The sequence below is a fragment of the Crocuta crocuta genome, unplaced genomic scaffold (assembly GCF_008692635.1).
Source record: "Crocuta crocuta isolate KB4526 unplaced genomic scaffold, BGI_CrCroc_1.0 scaffold180, whole genome shotgun sequence".
Taxonomy (NCBI): domain Eukaryota; kingdom Metazoa; phylum Chordata; class Mammalia; order Carnivora; family Hyaenidae; genus Crocuta; species Crocuta crocuta.
The window spans coordinates 3456007-3470344 of NW_027527549.1; positions in this window are offsets into that span (position 1 = coordinate 3456007).

Genomic DNA, 14338 nt, shown 5'->3' on the forward strand with positions numbered 1-14338 from the left:
ACCCAGAAGTCATGGAAAAAGGCAGGTGAAGATATTCAGAAGAGACATGTGACAGTGAGAAAGGCAGAATGTGACCTAAGCTTCAAGAATCCACGTGCGGTGGGTAAGAGCAGGGCTGTAATGAGGCGGCCGGTAGCCCTGCTGACATTGACCTCCATTCTGGACCAGATGAGGCAGTGGGTCCAAAACAAGGTGGGGAGGAAGAGAGGAGACCCCAAGAAGGTGTTTGGTAGAAAGCTTCCAAAGTCAGAGAGCGAAGTCAATACATGACTGGTCCTGCCCTAAGAACGAGTGATCAGAGGGGCACCTGGGTGGCTCAGTCCATTAAGCCTCTGACTCTTGGTTTTGGCTCAGGTCATGATCTCAGGGTCTCCTGGGTTCAAGCCCCATGTCGGGCTCTGCGTAGAGCCTGCTTGGGATTCTCTCTCCCTCTCTTTCTGCTCCTCCTCACTCATGCTTTCTCTGTCTCTCTCAAATAAATAAAACTAAAAAAAAAAAAAAAAGAAGAAGAAGAAGAATGAGAGATTGGAAACATCTGAACGTGCAAAACAAATTTTTGCAAGATCATTTTAAAATGGATTCTTCACTTTAAAGAGAGGAAGACACATCTATTCCCTAAGGCGTGGGAATTCTACCCTGTTGATTTATTTTCCACAACACTCTAAGGTGGAATGATTATTCCCATCTCACAGATTAGAAACCAAGGCTATTAGAGATGACATATCGGTCAAGGTGACAGTTTGTAAGGGGTGGACCCAGATGTCTGGCTCCAAAGGCCCCGTGTTTCCTGCCCGACAGCCTCCCACAGAGCTTCTTTAAATAATGAACACTCGAAATGCATTTGGAAGGCACTTCTCATTGAAGAGACTCGATTTATAAAGATTAGATTTGCACCCGATTTCGAGAACACATCCGTCCCACAAAGCATTATGCAACAATATAAGGGTAAATAGCACAGATTCCATATTAAAAAAAAAAAAGGAGGAAAATGATAGAGGAAGTGTGGTTAATTAAGGCAGTAAGAACTGAAACACTGCAGGAGCCAAAAGAACACGTGCTCTCGGAATATGATACAATAACCAGCTTCATTAGAAAGAGAATTTATGTGGTAGGAGAGAGAATAGCAAGAGACAGGAAAACGAAAAAAACAAATTCATCTATTAGAAAACACTGATTGGAAAATATCTTATAATGATTGATTTGTAAGCCAGCTCTCTGCAGTAAACATCCTTGGAAGTCTGGCTTTTAGAGATCTTAAAAAATAGGTCAGCCTCTCTGGGTTAGACAGGTTGACGTGTGATTTTTCTCTTTGGGGGGAAGGGGCCGGCTGGGTATTTTCAAAGGCTTCCTTTAGTTTACGGTTCTAAGGTTCCACTTGCCGGCCTTTCTGTGACTGTCATCTTTTAAAGCTGGTTTAACTCGGTGGCTTTATTTTTTTGCCCTCTAGATTCCCCACAGGGCTTTAACCCAATCAGACCCCATTTGGAGTCTTCGTGTCATTTTCTGGGCACCACATTTTAAAAGGGATGCTGACCTGTTCTGCCTCCGGAGAATGGAACCCAGACGGATGGGTGGAAGTTGCTCAGAGATCAATTCTGACTCAATACAAGAAAAGCCCATCGTCTGCTATCAGAGCCCTGTGACAATGGAGCCGCTGCTTTTTGAGACAGTTTGCTCCCAGGGATTGGAAACACCAAGCAGGGGGTGTTTTAACAGCTGTCAAAGTTATGCTGGAAGAGATTTTCTTTCTTTCTTTCTTTCTTCTTTTTTTTTATTCTAAGTTTCCTTTCAATTCCACCACTGTGTGATTGATTGATCATATAACTCTTCGGTATGTTTTGCCAAGTCAGTCGCTCCTTTTTTTAGGTCTTTTGTCTTCGTCATTAGCCTCATCTCTTTCTACCAAAGGAGGAGACCAAAAAAGGCAGTTGGCAAAAATAATACAGAATGACAGTAACAGTCGCAACATCGTGGTCTCCTTGTTGCCTCATGGTGCCACGTTCCCTCTGCTGGGGAGTGGGAGGCGATGTGGCCCTGGTGATGATCACAGTAGACGTCTGGAGCCTTGTCGGGGTGATGGGGACAGCACTGGGCCCTCCAGATGGCCCTTGGGCAGGTCCATGTGAAGAGGAAGGGGAGCCCAGGCTCAGTGAGTCTGTCCGTCCTCTCCTAGGTCCCTGCCTGGTTAATGGTCCCTCTCCCCCACCAGACATGTGACCCTCTCCATACCCGGCACCCCACACCACTGTCTTCAGTCCATCACCACACCCTGCCCACGTGCCCTCCGTCTTCATGACCTCTGTGCTCTCCAAGTCCTGCCCCCATCAGTCCTGTGAACCTGCATCCAGGCCACGTGGGCTCCCTCCAATGTATTCACACTAATCCAAGCCCCTCCCATCTCCCCCTGCTCACAGCGCCACTGGGATGAAGAACCTTGGTCTCAGCCCTACGTGTTCAGGCACCTGTGTGTCCCCAGTTCTGTGTGACTTCACACCCCCATCTCAGGCCTTGCCCTCTCTACCCAGTCGCGCTGACCTTCTTTCTACCCATGAGTCCTCCTCACAGGGACCTTCGCCCCTGCTCTTGTCTCTGCCTTGGGCGAAAGCTCCTCCACCCTCTTGGCCTGGTAAAGGCTTACCGGTCCTTCCCATCCCTCACCTTCCTGACCAGATCACGTCCCCCTGGGGTCCAAGGTCACAGTGCCTGTGCCTCTCCTCCCCAGCTCTTCTCCCACTTACAGGTCTTCCTCCATTTCTGTGGTGGTTTCGTCCCTGGGATGGTGAGAACCCTGTCAGTGTGCTTGGCATGGCGCCCCCTGAATGAATGAATGAGCGAACGAATGAAAAGAAGCTGTGTGAGGTGCGCTGTGCCTCCAATGGCTTCCAGAAGTTCAAGAGCCCCCTGGACACAGGAGGTGGTCATCAATATGCACGCCAGCCCTTGAATCTCCCCTCCACCGCCCCTGAACCTCTGTATCCACCAGGTCAGAAAGCCTGTTGCTTCGTTAAGCACTGTTCTCACATTTCAGTCTCCTTTGTAAGGCAAGTAAGGGAGGAGAGAGTGTCCCTACCACTTGCGTTCAGCCAACAGTTCAATCCATTCCTAAAGCCCTCTCTCTAGCAAGAAACATTTGACTTACAAAAGACAATTGGGCTGCGGAGGGTGGAGACATGGGAACAATTTAGAGAGGAAAGGGAATTACTTATGACCCGGATGCCACAAACCATTGGTGCCTCTTGGCCTTTGCACATGAAGTGCTGCTGTCAAAAGGTGTTCCTTTACCTCTGGTCAAAATCTGAGCCATCCAGCAGAAGAAAGAAAGCACAGGGGGCGTTTAGAAGCCTTTGCTGGCAGAGCGGCTCCCTCGTCCTCTGAGCTGTCGGGGCGCCTGGTCCATACATCTACCATCATGGCCTGTATCACATCACCTTGCAAAGCTCTGTATCCAATGCTGCTCTTAACAGTCTGTGAGCTCTTTGAGAGCAATGCCCTTATCTTCACACCTTTACCCCCAGGGCCTGTCATAGCACCTGGCTGTCTTGGTCAGGACTTCAGGGACCAAGCTCTACAAGTCAACTCACCAGCACTAATGCAGGACTGGGCTCCTGCATGAAAAGCGAGACTGGGGTGTTTTGGGTCCCAGGAAGGTGCCCGTGAAGTTTCAGATCGCTCCTCCCCACCGGCATCCACACCACAACTTCCTCAAGTCATCCTTGCTTTGTAATAGCTCACTTTCTTCTTTTTGTTTTCCTAGTTAAAGGCTAACAAAGAATGAATTGGGTATTTCAGCCGTCTGTGGTCATCATTAATTTCATGGTCCTCTGCATTTATTAAGTCTTATTTCCTCTCCATAATCTCCTTTCCCCTGATATTTGCAAAAGCACATCTTATTCTCCTTAATTGCTTTGGCTGGTGTGATCTAATTCTGATGGGTTTTTTTTTTCTTCCCCACCACTCTTACCTTTTCCTGGGAAGCTTTAACTGATGCAGCATATTCTTGCTTAATTCTCTTTCTTCTCTGCAGACAGGAGAGTATTTCTTTCTCCAGAGCTCTCCGACAGTCTTTGGGGGAAGTTGCAGTGATTGCATTTTGCTTCTCTTTCAGAAGAAGTGCTGCGTGGGGCTTTAATGATGGGGGGACCCCCTCCTTCTCTGCATGTTTCTTCCCTGAAAACCACCCAGCTTCCGCCTGCCAGACAGAGTGCCCTTTACCCCTCCATTCTTCCCCTGGCTGTTTCGGGACGGAAGGCATGGTTGTGCCCGGGACAGGAAGGAAGAGGGGAACCAGAACGGTCACATGGGCTCCCTATTAGCAGCTCTGGTGCACACACTGGTGGCCACATGAACTGAAATGATGCTCCATACCTAGTGGGGGTCATGGCCAGGGATACTTAAGTGCTCATTGTCAATGACAATGGGAAACTCCACTCCCTGGCTGTCGAGAGCCAGACCCAAATGCCTACCTGACTATTGTCCATCTCTCCATTTCTGACCTGCAGGCATCAGCACTATAGCCGTCCCCTGTGTATTCTGCTGCTGCTGCTTAACATCGATTTCATTCTGTCTTGACCTGTGATTAGTCATTTATGTCTCACTCGCTCTCTCCCATGCCTCTCTCTAACTCATCACCTCACCCCTTTGCAATGGAAACATGCTTGGGATCCTGTGGTCCCCATTTCTAGTGGCCCCCTTGCCTAAACTATTCCAGAAATCTCTCTGACCCCCCTTCTCCCTCAGCCTCCATATGTGGTAGTTCACCGATTTGCCTCTCTGATGTGTACCATCTTTCCATTTGCACTGGATGCCCTTGATAAACGGCATCCAGTGGGGACACTGGGGGGGTCAGCCACATCCAGCCCCCTTTTCTCCGTGATCAGTCTTGGGTTTCTTTCCATTATCCACATCCCCCCCGGTGCTGAAGGGAAGTGGACCCTCCCCGGCGCTCTGGGAAGGGAGCCTGCGGCTCAAGCATACCCCAGTCAGCGCGACTCCACCCCCCCCCACCCCCCGCTATTCTCATTGGTTCAGGGGTGAGCACTTGACACCGTTCAGAACGAGATGAGAGAAAACCCTTCTGGAACGAAAAGCTTCCTTGCTCTCCTGAAAGAGGTTCTTCAAGTGGGCCATGAGGTACTGGGAGCCATCTTTTCCACCATATGGAAGAGCCCACCTGAAATGAAGGTAATACAGAAGAACGCAGAGCTGATGAACCAGTTGTGCCTGAATGCCTCTTAGACCTCGGTCATTTGCCTACACTCTATCTGATCCAGAGGCAAACTCTACCTGCACTGCCTTTGAGGATATACCCTCCATGTGATCCCTTCTTGTGTGTCTGCTGACGTCTTCCTGGGCCTCCGGCTCAGACTGTCACCACAGCCTTCACAGAGCCTCCATTCCTGTCCCTTATCTCCCATTCTCCACAGAGTAGACAGACACCCTAGTAAAATCCTATGTCAGATAACACTACTGCTCTGCTCAGGACCCACTAAAACTCTCCATTCAACTCCAAGATCCTTACCTTGACTCTTGGGCCCTGCCTGACCCACCTGCTCTCCTCTGACTTCATCTCTTACCACCCTTGCCCCAACTCAGCTCACTCCGTCCTTGCTAGCCTTTTAACGCCTAGCTCAGGGCTTTGCACTTGCTGTTCTCTCTCCCTGAAATGCTCTTCCCTCAGAGCATTGCATGATTTGCTCCTTTCCTTTAAGGCTCTGCTCAACGGTTACTTTTCAGTTAGGCCATCACCGACCATCTGCCCTGAAACTGCCTTTCCTCATCACCCCGAATCCCCTGGTACTGCTTTATTTTCCTTTACAGTACTTACCACTACCTACAAATTGATATATTCATGTGGCTATTATCACCTGTATGGCCCCATTAGAACACACAGCCTATGAGGAACAGGGGCTGTTTGGATTGCTATTATATATGCCATTCTTAGAACAGCAACGGGCGCATAGCAGCTTCTCCATAAAACACTGTCAGCTTACAGACTAAGCTAATCACCTCCCTGTTTTGAGTGGGGTCTTTTCTTTTCTTTCCTTTTTTTTTTTTTTTTTGGAAAGCGCTCAATATTTCATCGCTAAGTATGATGCTATCTGTTTTTGTGTGGTTGTATGTTTTCCATTCTCCAAGTAAATACCTAAGAGTGGAATTGCTGGATCAGATGGTCGCTTTATGTCTAGCCTTTTTTAAGCCTTTTTTTTTTTATTGAGGTATAACTGACATAGAACATTCTATTAGTTCCAGGTGTACAACAGAAAGCTTCCATGTTTATACACATTGCAAGATGGTCACCACGGTAAGCCTAGTTACAGCCGTCACTGTACACTGTTACATGTTTTACTTTTTAGGTTTTGTAATGAGGCTTTCGACGATCTACTCATTGCATCTTTCAAAAACGTAATATGGTATTATTAACTATGGTCACCATGCCATATATTGCATCCCCCATGACTTTTTTGCCTTATAATTTATTTTGACCCTCTTTCAAATATTTTGAGTAAGGTTATTTTCAGGTGGCTTCATGCCACCTTTTTTATGCCACCTGTGGACTAAGTGTTCTAATACAGGGTTTAATTAGTTTTTACTTAATGTGTGGCTGAACGAATACCTTAGCTCTGGTCAGACTGTAAGGGACAATGCCTGGCTGTGGCTGCCCCTTTCGAGTCCAAGGCTCCTACCATGCTCTCTTAGATACTTCCATTTTGCCAGATACACTGGGCAAATCCTGCCCTTGCCCCACATTACAGGGAAAGTGAGCTTTCAAGACATTAAGCCACAGAGCAGGGACCAGAGCCCACCTTTCCTGGTCCCCTGCCCACAGCTTGTGCACATGTCTGGCTCTGCACTTTCGTCCACAGATCTCAGCTCCATGGCACCCACCCACCCACGGCCTTGGGGGGTGGTGCTGTGAAATTCTGGGCCATGTGGTCTCTGTTTATCGAATGTTTCTAACTCCCTCTTCTCCAAAAGCCAATAAAACTGAATTTCTCCCACATGAGATTATGGACCTTTTGGGGAAAAGAAAAGCAAGCATATGGCTCTCAGGAAATCAAATCTGCCTTGTGAGATTAAAAAAAAAAAAAATTCCCCCCTAAGTCAGCCCATGGCATCACTCTCTTACAGCTGCCTTTCACACGGGGTGGGGGGTGGGGGGGTAGGGAGGCAGACAGCAGTCATGTTCTTCTGCCTTGAGTGGTCATAACACATGGCAAGCTATCCCTCTGCAAATCTCTTCCGGAGTGGCTCTTCCCTTCCCCAGCTACTCCCTGAGGATGACATTAGCTCCCTTTTTAATTCCTTTCCCCTCACTACACACTCTGATGTTACTTGCCAGCCCCCAGCGGACATGTGGAGATGTATTCAGTTTTCACATGTAATAGATAAAACAGCAGGGGCTTCTAATCGGAAACCGTTTCCCAGGCTGTGAAAGGCTACAGCAAACCACAAAGCTGCCAAGACGGTTCAGAGTTTATTAATACACACTTGGCACACGTTGGCACCCGGCACTGCCCCTCCCCGGTGGGGAGGGAGGAGGGATTAGTTACAAGTTTACAGACAAAACCCACAGGGGGCGGAGGCCTAGGATGCAGGCCCCTTTCCAGGGACCTTCTGGAGAGCTCCTCTGTTGTTGGTTTTAGAAAAAAACAGTCCCAGGGGCACCTGGGCGGCTCAGGCGGTTAGGCGTCCGACTCCGGCTCAGGTCATGATCTCACTGCTCATGAGTTCGAGCCCCGTGTCGGGCTCTGTGCTGACAGCTCAGAGACCAGAGATGCTTCCGATTCCGTGTCTCCCTCTCTCTCTGCCCGTCCCCCGCTTGTCTCGCTCTCTTTCTCAAACATAAATATTTAAAACTTGAAAAAATCAGTTCCATAAGTGTATAATTGGTATGCAAAGACAAGCACATACGTAAGGTACACAATGTGTGAGTTTGAACACACGCAAACATCCATGATACCATCACCACGGTCAAGGGAACAGATGTATCCAGCACCTTCTGAAGTCTTCTCGTGCCCCTTTGTTTTTTGTCATAAGGACACTCATCAAGCAGGTACAGGCATTCTAGAAAACTGTGTGGTATTTCCTCCAAAAAGTTAAAAAACTGAACTCCCATGTGATTCAGCAATCCCACTTCGGGAAATGTATCTGAAGGGAATGAGATCACTGTCTGGAAGAGACGCACAGCCCAGGTTCCCGCAGCATTTGTTACACTAGCCAGACATTGAGACAACCCTCAGTGGGTGAGTGGATAAAGACAATGTGGTAGATATACACCATGGAATTCTATTCAGCCTTGAGAAAGGAAGGAAGTCCCAGGCACCTGGGCGGCTCAGTCGGTTGAGCGATAGACTTTGGCTCAGGTCAGGAGCTCACAGCTCCGTGAGTTCAAGCCCTGCGTTGGGCTCTGTGCTGACAGCTCAGAGTCTGGAGCCTGCTTTGGATCTGATGTCTCCTTCTCTCTCTGCACCTCCCCCGCTTGCACTCTGCTTCTCTCTCTCTCTCTCTCTCTCCCTCAAAATAAATGATAAAAAATAAAAAAAAATTAAAAAAAGGAAATCCTGCCATTTGTGACAGCGCAGATAAACCTGGAGGACATTATGCTGAGAGAAACAGACCCCACAAAGGCAAATACTGATAATCTTGCTTAAGTGCGACGCTAGGGGACTCTTGAGACTCAGCCTTCAGCCAGGCTGCTGCCCTGCCCCTCTGGGAGAGCCGGCTCTCTGGTGCCCCGCCCCCCACACCTACCGCCACCCCCAGACCTCCTGCCGTGTGAGGTGCCCAGTCGGGGCAGAGGCCAGCTGGGGGGTGCTGAGGTCAGCGGTCCTCCAGCCTCCCCGGGGCAGCCATCAAGCCTGCCATATAGGTCACCCCGGTCGCTCGGTCCCCCCGGTGGGGCTGCAGGTATGACAGGGCAAGGAAGGGCTATGCCCACGGATTCCGCAAGCATGATACCATGGTGGTTGTTCTGTTCCTCTAGGTGAGCCATGAGTCCCGGGCCCCGGCCCCACCTCCCCAGCCTCCGTCAAATCTAAAGTCAGGCTGTGGAGAAGGCTCTTCCCAATGCCTTCGATCCTGCAGAAAGACGCCGGCGGCAGGGCAGGGCCGCGCGGGGCTGTTCCCGCTTTGAACAAAGCCCCCTCTGACTTCCTGTCCATGGGCCCCTCCCTGTTCTCCCCCCTTACTCCCCTGGGTCCCCCAAACACAGCAGGTGTGGTCCCCACTCAGGGCTCAGCCGCTGTCGGGAGCACTCCTCCTCCACACCCCCACCTGCCTGACTCTTGGCTCCTTCTGGTCTTACTCAGAGCCACTTCCACTGGAAGACCTCTGTGACTGTCCTCTGTCAAAGTGCAATCTCCCACCCCCTCCTCCCCACGTCGCCACAATATCTCTGCTCCCCTCCCCTCCCTCAGAGGTACCTTCTACAGGGTCAGTTCCATGGGGGCGGGCGCGTCCCCAGGGCCGAGGAGAGCCTGGCACCAGGAAGGCAGGCAGGGAGGAAATACTCACTGAGTAAACACATGCGCAGGATGGGATAAAGTGCTGGTTTCACCAGTATCGTTAGAAACAAACAGAGCATTTGCCTGTGGCAGGACACAGTTCCTAAGTGACCAAATGAAGACCTGAAGACTGGACAGCCTGTAGAAAACTCCATCCCCCTCTGAAACCTCTCACTGCAGCTCCATTGCCTGCCTCACTCCTCTGCCAAACAGAACCACCGCCTCTGCTCGAGGCTCCCTGGTGTCTGGGATTCCCTCCCGCCAGGCCCCATGCCTGGTTGTCTTTCACTGACCTCTTTTTTTTTTTTTTAATTTATTTATTTTGAGAGGCAGAGAGGCCATGTGAGCAAGGGAGCGGCAGGGAGAGAGGGGAAGAGAGAATCCCAAGCAGGCTCCATGCTGTCAGCACAGAGCCTGACGTGGGGCTGGAGCTCACCAACCATGAGATCATGACCGAGCCAAAACCAAGAGTAGATGCTTAACTGATTGACCCAGGCACCCCATCATTGACCTCTTTATGAACTCGCACCCTGCTGGACTCTCAAGGTCCGGCTCAGGTGCCTCTTCTCCCAGCCGGAGCATCTTTGATGTGGGGATTCCCCGTGATGCTTCTCAGGGGTATGCCGGTTCCTGGGAGCCTGTCTCACCTCCTTCACCTGTCTGAGGTCCCTGGGTGGGGGGAGTGGACTGCACAGCCACCCCTTGCCCATGGGCAGCCTCAGGTACAGATGGGGTATAGAGAGTTGGGGGCCATGGTAGAAGTTAAGGGTAGGAGAGGATGTCCGGGAGAACTCCCATAGTAGGGGCGGCACTAACCGACACAACCCTAGTGATAGCAGAAAGCACACAGGTCTTAGAGCCAGAGAATCTGGGCTCATCACCTGCTAAGTCTCCCCAGAAATTCATTTAGCTTCTCCAAGCTTTGGCTTATTCATCTACAAAAATGCTTATAACTGCAGAGACAGTATGGGGACCAGACAATGTCATTTTTTGAAGGAGAAAATGCGTAACCCGAACACACTATGCAAATACACAGCGTGTTTGCCAAAGGTTTAGGCGTTAGAACCATCCATCATCAGCAAGGGTGCAGTTCAGATTCTGGCCAGAAGGTGGCAGAAATAGGCAGGGACTTGGCCTCCAGGTCCTTACAAACAAGGCAGCCCTACAAGCTGCGGGAAGGGATGCATTTACTGGGTTGTCCGAGGTGACGGTTCTCTTCTCTGCACCTGACCCTGAAGCGATGGGCCTCTCTGCCGGTGTGGGATGTGGCCACGGCTGCACTAAATCCCGGAAACCTGCCCTACATGGATTCCCCATGCCATTCTCGTGGGCCCTCCCGCCCGCGGGGCGCCGCCCAAACCCTTGCGGGGCGCCTCGCGGGTTTCTCGTCCTTGACTTGAGCTAGCCCTCGGCCGTAACCTTTAGATCTAGGTGGAGCCCGCGGAGTGGAGCGACTGCCGCCTCCGCACCTCCCCGCTCAAGTCTGGAGCCTTTGCTGGCAAGTAGGAGGAGCTAGAAAGCATACCTTGCCCGCCGGGCGTCCAGCCTGACGTCCAGCGCACCAACTGTCCCTTCGCCTTCTCTGTCCAGCTGTTCCTGCAACCAGCATTTAGTGGGCTCCTGCTGTTTGCTAGAGCGCTGCCCGGGCTGCCAGCCACCCCTTCCCCGGCCAAAGCCAAGGCCAAGGCCAGCCGGCGCCCCCGCTGCACGCAGCCTCAGTCTGTTTTCCTCGGCAGCTGGCCCCACCAGCAGCTGGCCCCACCTCCTGCGTCCTGGGCTTGTTTTCCCACCCAGCCGCCCAGAAGCGCTGTGTCCCCGTGTCCCCTGCCTCGTCGCTTCCTAGATCACGAACTCCCAGGCCCTGCTGGCCTTCTAGATGAACCGCCCTGAGAAATAAATAGGGGGCAGGGGGGAGGTTACAAAAGTAAAAAGCAGAAAAAAGTAGCCCACGCCTGAGAAACCTTATAAAGTGTCCTGCTTCCTGTGGGTGAACATCCCTGACTTTCTTGCTGGGACGGACTGAGAGGCCCCGGAGAGCCTCAAACTCGTCCTGCCTTACTTCTGAAGGCGAAGCTTCTCGATTTTATCCTCTGGCTTCTTCACTTTAGGAGACCCCTCAGGGGCGCCTGGGGGGCTCAGTCGGTTAAGCGTCCGACTGCAGCTCAGGTACTGATCTCATGGTCTGTGGGTTCGAGCCCCGCGTCGGGCTCTGTGCTGACAGCTCGGAGCCTGGAGCTGCTTGCGATTCTGTGTCTCCCTCTCTCTCTGCCCCTCCCCCGCATGTGCTCTGTCTCTCAAAAGTAAACATTAAAAAAACAAAAACAAAAAACAAAGGAGACCCCTCTGTGAAGAACGGGCGGCCAACAGGAAAGAAAGCGGGTGTCTGTTGAGGGTCTCTTCGGGCCCAGGCTCCCCCTGGACGCTGAACACAGGTCACTTCATCTGACCCCCGAAATGGGCTCGAGAACGAGCCCCGGGGCCCAGAGACACCGCCTGCCCGCTCAGACCCAGGACGCAGCAGGGGATGCGCCGGGGGCGGGGCTCAGAGGCGCTTCTCTCTAATGACGTGATTACACGGCTGCCAGGTGCCCCTCGGCACCCCTCGGCTCAGACGCATTTGCCCCCTGGGGGACTTCCAGGCTGGGGAGTGTCATCTCAGGAACCCAGCCTTCGCACAGGAACTGTTTCCGTGGGCTGGTGCTGCCTCCCTGCTGCGGGGGTGGGGGACGCAGAAAGATACGAAACCGGGGTTTTCGCCCCAGTGGAGGTGATGCCCAGCGGCGGAAGAGGAGGAGCGCTCGGAGACGGGGCCTCCGCCTTGAATGTGCCTGGGGGCCACCTCTGTGAGGACGCCCCGCTCGCCGGCCGCTGGTTCCGATGTGACCCTCCGGATACAGCCGGGCCCACAGGGTGCACGACCCAGCTGCACACAGACCCAGGCTGGGGCCTTGCTGAGCGCCCCTGAGGCCTACCTGGGTTTTAGTCTAAAATGCTACGCGTGGCCTCCTTTTCTCCTGTCTCTCACCTGATCTTGTGGGCCCGTGTGGAAAGGGGCCGATGGAAAGCACCAAAGGGAGGAAATGGAGGTCTCCTAGGGAGACGGGACCAAACTTAGGGACTCCTCAGTCAAGGGGGGGCCAGGATGACGCTGTGCTGTCCGCAGGAAGCACACAGTGTCCCAGAGGCGGGGGATTTGGCTGCTGCCCTGGCCCTTCCTGGGCTCAGGACCCCCGCTGAAATGTGGAGGCCAGATCCCTCTCCGGGTTCCTTCCTGCTCTAAAATCCAGGAACTGAGGGGCGCCTGGGGGGCTCAGTCCATTGAGTGTGGGACTTCGGCTCAGGTCATGATCTCATGGTTCATGGGTCTGAGCACTCATCAGGCTCAGTGCTGACAGCTCGGAGCTTGGAGCCTGCTTCGGATTCTTTCTCTCTCTCTCTCTCTCTGCCCCTTCCCTGCTCACCTTCTGTCTCTCTCAAAAAAAAACATTAAAAAATAAAAATAAAATAAAATCCAGCAACTGATGACATTCAGTTGGGTATGAACAGCCACGTGGCACCACTGCCTGGTTCTCCCCAGTGCATGACCTTGACCCCAAGAGCGGGCAGTGGGGGTCAGGGCCAGAGGCATTCCACTGATCAGGGATAGGAGTCGGTCCTAAAGCAGGGTCTGGGAATGCTTCCTTCTTCCTCCTGCTGCTCCGTTTCTCCCTGTCTTCCCTTTCGTCTATTTCCCCAGGAGTCTTGGTTGGGAAGGAACATGAGTCCGTGAAGACAGAGCAAGAGACACCCCGGGGGATGGTTTCTATAGTGAGGACGGTGAGTGAGAAGGTAGGATGAGTCACCCACTGGGTTTTCCTGGAAGCCCACACTCCAAGACAGGGGCTTCACTCTCCCACGGTGTTGGAGCTTCTAACCAAGTGTGGGGCCCACGGAGAATCAAAGCAAACATTTCAATTTCAGTTGAAAAGCAATGTATGTTCAAGTTGGAAATATTAGAAGAATAACAAGACCCAAGGGCAACAGGGCAATAGCCATTATCCTGCCCCGCAGGGGCCAACGCCCTGGTGAGCATCCTTTGAAAACACATACCGGACATGCTTCTTGAGAGGGGGAAATGGGATTATATTGTTTATTTTGACCTTTTTTTTTTCCTGTAGTCAGCTTGTCCATATCGTGATGAACGTAACCAACTTCCTCCTCTCAGATGTTTAAATTGCTTCCAATTGTGACTTGTAAAAGATGCGATAGTGTCAAAACTTATAACCAAGTCTCGAAAGTCCTTCATTATTTCCAGCAGGTAAAATCATTGTTATGGACTTGGTTGGTCCAAATATTAATGTTTTTGATGCTTCTGATTCACACTGACCAATTTTCTACCAGAAACTCTACACTGATTTGTGTTTCTTCTGGCCATATACAAGAAGATCTGTTTTCACTATCATCAACACTGCATATTTCAATTATTTTAATATTAATTTTATTTTAATGTTTATTTATTTGTTTTTGAGAGAGAGAGAGCACAAGTGGGGGAGGAATAGAGAGAGAGAGGGCAGCACAGAATCCAAAGAAGGTTCCAGGCTCTGAGGTGTCAGTGCAGAGCCCGACTCGGGGCTTGAACCCACAAACCGTGAGATCACGACCTGAGCTGAAATCAAGAATTGGATGCTTAACCAACTGAGCTACCCAGGTGCCCCTATTTTATTTTTTCAATGAAAGATGAAAATCTGTGTTAAAATTTACATTTCTTTGTTTATTAATAAATTGACTACTTTTTCATGGGCCTCTTGTTCAATTGCATTTCTTCTTTTACGAATTGTCCCTTTTACAACCTTGAC